Here is an 8,046-nt window from a genome sequence, read left to right as displayed (position 1 = left end):
TTTTTTTTTTTTTTTTTTTTTTTTTTACTAGACCGAAAGCTTTCTGAAAGAGAGGGTTGGGTTTGGGTACTTTGTGAGGCTCTCTCTCCTGCTCAAAGGGAACATATTTGAGTTCAATTCAACTTCCACACCTGGTGTTAGCCATTAACAGCCCTATGACCTTGGGGAAGTTGTCTTCCTATATTTTTGTTACTGTTGTGGTAAAGCTTGTTGGAGATATTACTTGAACATTTTTAGTAATTATTTTTCTAGTCTCAGATAGCTGTCACAGCTTAAATATTACTGGCAGTGCTTATTATAAGGACCAGGAATTGTTTCAAATTTGGAAAACTTGTCATATTGGCACCGATTGTTTTTCCCATTTATTCCTTTCCAACCTGTTTCCTATAAAAGAAAATCTGTCTCACACCTCCTAGTGATAAGTTTGGTAGGGTGATTTCTTTTAGGTGGACTATTTCTATCACTCTAATCTGTCTATTTCTCTCCATCTCCAGCACCACCAATAGCTAACATTTATTGAAGGCTTACAGTGGGCCGGCCGCTCCACAGGCCTGATCTCATTTAATCCCCACTAAAACCATGATTATTGCCATTTTACAGGTAGGGAATTTGAGGCTTATGGGGGGGGTGAAGTAAATTATCCAAGGTCACACAGCTAATTAGTGTTAGACTCCTGGTCCCATCTCTCATGGAGGACTAGACTTCTGTGGCAAACTGATAGGAGGACTGTTTGTTTAGTGTCTTCCTTTGCTCGAGTCAACTTGTTCTCACATGGAAACAAAGTGAGCTTTTGAGTTTTGAAACACAGTACTCCCTTCTGTCATCCTCCTCCTACCCCACATTAATAATCTGCATGATCTAACTTTGGCCCACTCCATCTGACCTGGTCCTGCTTTCCCCTTGTTCTCTGCCTTTTGTGACCTTCCTCTAGTCCCCAGGCTGCGCCATCTGTTCTGTACACCCACTGTCTCCTTGGTTCCTTTTCTTCTTGTGGGTGGCCTCAGTCACGTCACCTAGTCCACTCCTACTCAGCTTTCTCCCGTGAAACAAGACTGCCCCCCCACCCCCACTGATGTGTGTGTGTGTGGGTGCATTTGGATCTCCTGACCTCTGCTGGTTCTTGGGCTCAAAGATTCATATGTTCCTGACCTCAGGTTAGGGCAGCTTCCTTGATCATTGCTCTCTAAGCAGCCTGGGGCTTTCCTTAGTGGCATTTGTCAGGGTTTATGGTTACAAAAATTTTATCTGTGCAGTTATTGGATTAATGTCTGTCTCTCCTGCCCCGACTGAAAATCTTAGGACAAAGATTATGTCCATGTTAGCTAATTTTGTACCCTCAGAGTTTAACATAACTCTTGGTGCATAGTTATTATTGTTTACCATATTGAATAAAGTTGAACACTAGAAACTGAGAAATGCTAATAATCACTCTTGTGATCTTTGCCTTTTTCTGTTACTGAAGCAGTGAGCAGCATGTACACCACATGGCCTCTGGGTCTCTTTGTGAACATGTGTGTATGCACAGCATACACATGGCTGGCCTGTGTGTGCATATCTGCATGTACACACACGTGTACACACACACACGCACACACACACACACACACACACACACTCTCACACTCACATAGCCTCCCTCCCTCTCTCCATTATGGGCAGCTGAACCAGGAAGGTGAAGAATATTTTTCATGGTGTTATTTTTATGATAATCTATTTCGATGGTTAATTTGGTTTAGGACACTGATTTATCACCAGTTTATAGATCTCTCCCTCTCTCTCTCTTTTTATTGTCCTATTTGAATTATAAAGATGGCATGTGTGAAATGGAACTTCTTGGCCTATTGTTCTGCTTCTCACGCAACCAGTGTATTTCAGACAATAAAAAGATCTATAAAATTAATATATACAGAGTGAGAGGGGAAAGAGAGAGACAGAGACAGAGCAAATGGGTAATGCTTTGGAATTGGATACCACATTTATCTCTCTCTGGTGAAGTTCAGAATTAAAATTTACATGTGGAGGAGGCATAAATGAGGTATGAAGGTGTTGTCCTCTCATGTGGAAAGAGGTCTAGTAATTCTAGCCTACCTCTGTTACACAAAAACATATTTTCTTTTGCTTTTAACAATTTTAAGGGCTTACAACTGCTGGGTTAACTTTACAGCGGCAAATGTGACTTTAAAAAAAATTGCAGGTCTCTTAGGTTTGGTATTATGTAGTCGATCGGGTATAACCCAATAGCATCACAAGCAGGCATCTGAAAAGGATATTTGCACGTGAATTTCCCCCAGCACCTGGTCCCTGCCTGGCACATAGTAGGTGTCTGAGAAATTGTTGTAGGGTACACATGTAACTGAACAAGTGCAGAGAAGGGATCGCTGGTTAACTGTACCCAGGGTACCATCCCAACCTTCCCTCTGGCACAGGGTATCCTTTTCTGGCCGACTCTTCCCTTTTTTGGGTCTCTTGGCTTCCTTCTTGGATTCGTTATATTTCTCACACTAGCTTTTGACCAGTCCCTTTCAGACACATGAGGCGGGGGAAATTTGGGTAGGGTATTTGATGCTGATAAAGTACCAGTGTGAGTAGAAAATGAACAACTACCATCCTACCTTCTGAGGAAGTATTTTGAAGGACCGAGTGTCGGTTCCCAGATGTGATTTCACTTGAAGTTCTTGGATTGACTATTTATTGCTTTGCTTGAAATGATGGTTATTATTGTTACAAATATTATTACACTGAGGAAGCCAGCTTGCAAGCACAGACAGTTGCATTGTTTGCAAACATAATTAATGAGGTGATTTTTAATATCAACTGCTCAGCACCGGCCTTTTTAAAGACTGTTTATGGTCTGGGCTGCAGAGCCATTTGTAACTTCCACCACACTTCTAGGACAGGGTTGCCTCTAAGAACCATTTCCTTTGGCTGAGACCTGGTTTATTTTATGAATGACAAAAATAAACCTCTGCATGTTGCTGATGAGGGATGGTTTATGTCTGGCAAGCCCAGGCCTACCAAAAGATAAACACAGGAATACTTTTCTAAGAAGCAAAGGTGCATATCTTAGCAGCTAACTTCTGTATTTATACAAAAGTCATCCAGCTGAGGTGGCTGTGTAGGGGACTGGGCGGGAATGGTTCATTCTCTTTCTAAACATGGAAATGTTTTTGGTGATAGGATGCTATATAAACACCTGTAACATGTCAATACTTGGGAAAATGGCTTATATGTCAAACAGGTTTTATTTATTTATTTTTTCCATTTCTCAAATAGGTTTTAGGAACCTGTGATGTAGTAGGTGAAGTTTGCTCAGCTCAGACTTTCATTTCATTCAGTTATATTTGGGTGAGGAATTTGAACAAAGATTCTCTCTCCTCTAAATCTGGCCTGTCACAATCTTTTGAAATGGAGTCTTATGCCATTCTTCCTTGATAATTAATAGGGTGAACTCATCCATTTGTCTTTATTTTTCTTTTCCTTCACACTCCTGATTTTGAACTTTGAGATTCTACCAGTGATGGGTAGATGGTGCACTCCGAGTTCACACGTATTGTCTTTTCTCCTATGCAGATTCCAAGAGAATTATTGCCCTATGTCCTTTTGGCTATGGGTTAGATCTGTTTGTTAAAGGGCAATAAGTTACAGACAAAAGAATTAGAAATAGTAAAATGACCCGAGAGAACTAAAGTCTGCCACTTCACATTTTTCTTATAATTCTGAGGTAAATACCTCAGAGACAAAGCTTTATGATCTTGACTCCAAATGTTCTTGTTTATTACCTTAATCCTTTGTCCATGATGGCATCTCTGGAATGGGTAATGAGAACTTAGTGAATGCCCCAGGTTTCATAACTTTAAGTAAGAAGGTTTATTGACTACAACTCCACATTAACCAATCATCTGGGCTATGTAACCCCTACCCTCAGGGAGCTTACCCTCCCTTACAGGATATAGAAACAAATGATTATAACCCGTGTCTGTAAGAACACTGACATTCTTCTAAAAGGAGTTGTTTGTTTGATCCGTTTGACTACTGGGATTTTTATTTTTCAGATTATATTCCTGAGGAAAGAGGAGAAAAGAAGGGCTAGAGGGAGTTAAATTTATTTATGAATATGTAGGACATAAAGGTACCAGTAGGATAGAAGAAGGTGAATTTAGAAGATGTAATGAGGGGATAAGCAGAGGGGAGCTCATGTTTGAAGAATTAGGGAAGAGTTGTGGGGATCAATTGTCATGATGATGGTGATTTTTGGAGACAAAGGGATTCAATAAGAATTTTCATTTATTTAAAAAAATTGACATAACTTACCCAAAGTAGGCAAATATTAAGTGCATAGCTTATTGCATTTTAAAACATGAATACATTTGTGTAACTACTACTCACATCAAAATATAGAACCTGTCTTCCAGCCCCAAGAGAACTTCCTCGAGTCTCATTGGGTAGTTTCACACTTTTTAAGTGTGATATTCATGTTATCATGCATATGTATTCTTTGTTTCTAACTTCTTTCATTCAACTTTATGTCTGTAAGATTTATACATCTTTGCATGTATCAGTTATCTATTATTTTTCATTCTTGTGTAGTATTTCATTGAATAAATATGCCATAATTACTCAATTTGTTCATGGGCAAATTAATGGATGTGTTCATGGTCCACGTTAATAGACATTTGGGTTGTTTCCAGCTTTGCCACTATTTTGAGCCATGCTGCCATGAACATTATATCAGCTTTCTTGTTGCTGGGACCAAATACCTAACACACACAACTTAAAGGAGGAGAGATTTATAGAGTTCAGTTCATGGTTGGCTGGCTCCAAGTCAGAAACAGCATAATGGAAGGGCCTGGAGGAGAAAAGTTTGCTCAATTTATGGTAGTCAGGAAGCAAAGAGAGCAGCAAGAGCCAGGAAGTGGGAGAGGGAGAAGGAGAGAGATTCTTTAAGAACATGCTACCAGTGACTCATCTCCTCCAACTGGGCCACCCTCCTTTTTTTTCATCTTTTTTATAAGCATCTATTAAGATTAATGGGTTTCATTTTGGCAGATTCATACATGTACATCAGCATACTTTGATTATTTTCACCCCACCCATCCTTCCCCTGCCCGGTTCTCCTCCCATAGTTTTACATTTCTGGGGGTGTGTTTTAGTGTGTGGAATCCACCTTCTAATTGGTCTACGTTTATCTATGAATTCATCAATAGATTCATCCAGTGATGAGTACAGTGTCTCATATTCAAATAACCTTCTAAAATCTCCACCTCTGAGCACATGAGACTTTTGGGGGACATTTTAGACCTAAACCACAGCAAAATATTACTGTACCTATCACTTCTGTTTGATATAAACCTAGGAGTGCAACTGCTGGGTATATGTGTGTGCTTAGCTTTAGTTGGTACTGCCGTATAATTTTCCAAAGTTGTAGTATCAACTGGCATCAGTTTTGCTCCACATCTTTGGAAAAAGATGAGTACTTTGAGAAAATATTTCTGGTTCTTATATAGTATAACAACTGCCCTTTATGAAGCTTCAGAGAAAACTACATTCGTAGTCTGATTGGTTTCAGATTCCTCACAGCCTCTGCCATGGGCAGCGACCTCAGGTTTCCTGGTGCTTTTCCATTTACTGTGTGTTATTTGGCAAGTTAGTTATTGCTTTTGTGTTTTGCCTTCTGCGACTTTTATTCTTCATCTGCAGAATGGAAATCATAGAATGGTTGAATGGGGTTTTTATGAAGTTTGAATGAGATGGTTATTTGTAAAGCCCTCTGCACAGGACCAGACATAAAATTAGTACTCAAGAAAGGGTAGCTTTTGTTAGAATTAACTGAAGTGTGACAATTCCAAAAGAAGGGTTAAACTTAGGAGTGTAAGGTCAGCAGGCCTGTCCTAGCTCTCCCTGTCACCAGGAGATTCTCCTTTCATATCTAACCCTGCAGAGTTTGGGATTTGATAAGAAGGGGCACCATTGCTTGATACCCCTTTCTGCATGTTGGAGGTAGCTGTGACTTTCGAGACTTTGCATTTTTAAAGCTTAGCTTTTGTAAAGACATGCTATTCTCTCATATGATGACATCAGCCACCATCAATGAATTATTTTAGAAACAAGATTTACCATAATTAGAAATTTCTCAAAGGAGAATATGCAAAGTCAGAGAAGATAGAAGAAAAACTTGAGAAAGAAACAAGAAAAAAGAAGCCTATTTAATTTTATGGTTGATGCAACATGTGTGTCCTGCCAGAATAAATTGGATCATCTGATTTTCAAATTGCTGGGTCTATTGTTTCAGAAATAGAGGATGTAAATAATTTCGGTGCAATCTCCCGGATCTGGACCTCTCTCATCCAGAACTGTTATCAGCATTAGCATAATTTATGGTGCTATCTAATAATGAAATCACTGAACACTGATTGTACAGCTTCTTAAAGCTATAATTATTGCTCATTAGGAATGGATTTCATATTGTTTGCTCCTGGCACATAACAAGTCATTGAAAGGGAGAAGTTGTCAGTAGGAGTGAGAAACCAGACAAGGTGTGTTTTTTGGTTCCTGAATATTCTCTCTGATGAATCTGAGATTTTTGTCTCAGAAAAATAGAGAACAACTGTCCACTCTAGTTGGTGTTTATTATTGTATTTCTTCTTTAAGGAAAATTTTAGCTTCACTTCATACATCCTTTTTAGTGTATGAGGGAGTGATTTTTCAGTAAATGTTAACTGAATGAATGTGCAATGAAAGCAAGGAATGAAGACAAAAACTACAGTTTTGGCAGGTGACATTCTGAGCTTTGTCCAGCTTCTAGCGAATTTAACGTAGGAAGTGCTCATTAATCTTATCTGAGGGGTTGAAGTTGGCAGTTTTTCAGAGAGGCATGAATCTAAAATAAATCTTAGCATATTCATCTGAAAACGTTATTTTTTTGGTGGTGGTGGCAGGAATAGGATCCAGGGCTTTTTGCTAGTGAAGCAAGCTCTCTTCCACTGAGCCTCTACATGCCCCAGCCCTATCTCAAAACATCTTTGAGTGCATTTTCTTGAATCACAAAGACAATGCTTGACTTTTTTTTTTTCTTGTGAAAGATACCGTATATGTTGAATAAAATGTGAGAGCTCCTTTCAGTTACTCTGGTCAGTCCTCTTTCACGAACAGACTATGTGTATGTATCCTGTAACCTCTGGTGTTTTTGCCAGTAGTGAGAACTCAGGGCCCATTATGACACCGCAGAAAAGTCTGTTTTTGTTGGTTAGCAAATGAATTCTTTATGGACCGTAGGGTTGAGAAGGGCTTGGTCTTAACCCTGAAGATGGAAATTTAGTCCGTGATTTCCGTTACATGTGAGAGTTGGCAGAATTATACTTTTCAGAATAGGAAGGAATAGTAACAGCTACATCACAAAACAGGTCACTGTCAATATGTTCATGCTTCTAGGAATGGGGAAGAGAGCTTATCAAAGAAGACTGAAGTTTATTGTGAACAATGTCTTTGGCTTGTGATGTCACAGATTTCAGTGGAATGTAACTTGGCTTTGAGAGTGGTATAATTTATTTGACCTTCAGAAGTTAAATGGGACTTCTGTGTTTGTCAATTAACCCTGCTTGATTTATCCAGCACCAGACCATATTTCATAGCCTGACTTTCCCTATATAGTTTTAGCTTCCTTAGGTCTTTTGGCACGCTATCCAAAAGGATTGAGGAAATCAAATGTTTCTTTAATAGATTTTGCCCTTACTTCTCGATAACTGTGTTCTCTTTTCTTTAAATACCCTCTTATCTAGGACACTCTAGTCTCTGAAAGCACAGGAAAATGTCAGATATGCAAAAATAAGAAAACCTTATTTTTTCACTGGAAATTTTCAAACTTTAGTAAAACTATAGAAATGTTTAAATTGCCTTCCAATTTCTGAGAGAAATTGGTTTCCTTTAACACTTAACGAGATAAACTGCAATTCGATTCAAGTCATTTTTCTGCTTCTCCTTGTTGACAATATGAGCTTTTTTTTTTTTTTTTTTGTTTTTTTTTTTCTTTCTTTTTGCTTACATTTGCCT

The sequence above is a fragment of the Fukomys damarensis genome, unplaced genomic scaffold (genome assembly GCF_012274545.1).
Source record: "Fukomys damarensis isolate Sample0158 unplaced genomic scaffold, DMR_v1.0_HiC HiC_scaffold_17, whole genome shotgun sequence".
In the NCBI taxonomy this organism is placed as follows: domain Eukaryota; kingdom Metazoa; phylum Chordata; class Mammalia; order Rodentia; family Bathyergidae; genus Fukomys; species Fukomys damarensis.
Note: the sequence above shows the minus strand (reverse complement) of the source record.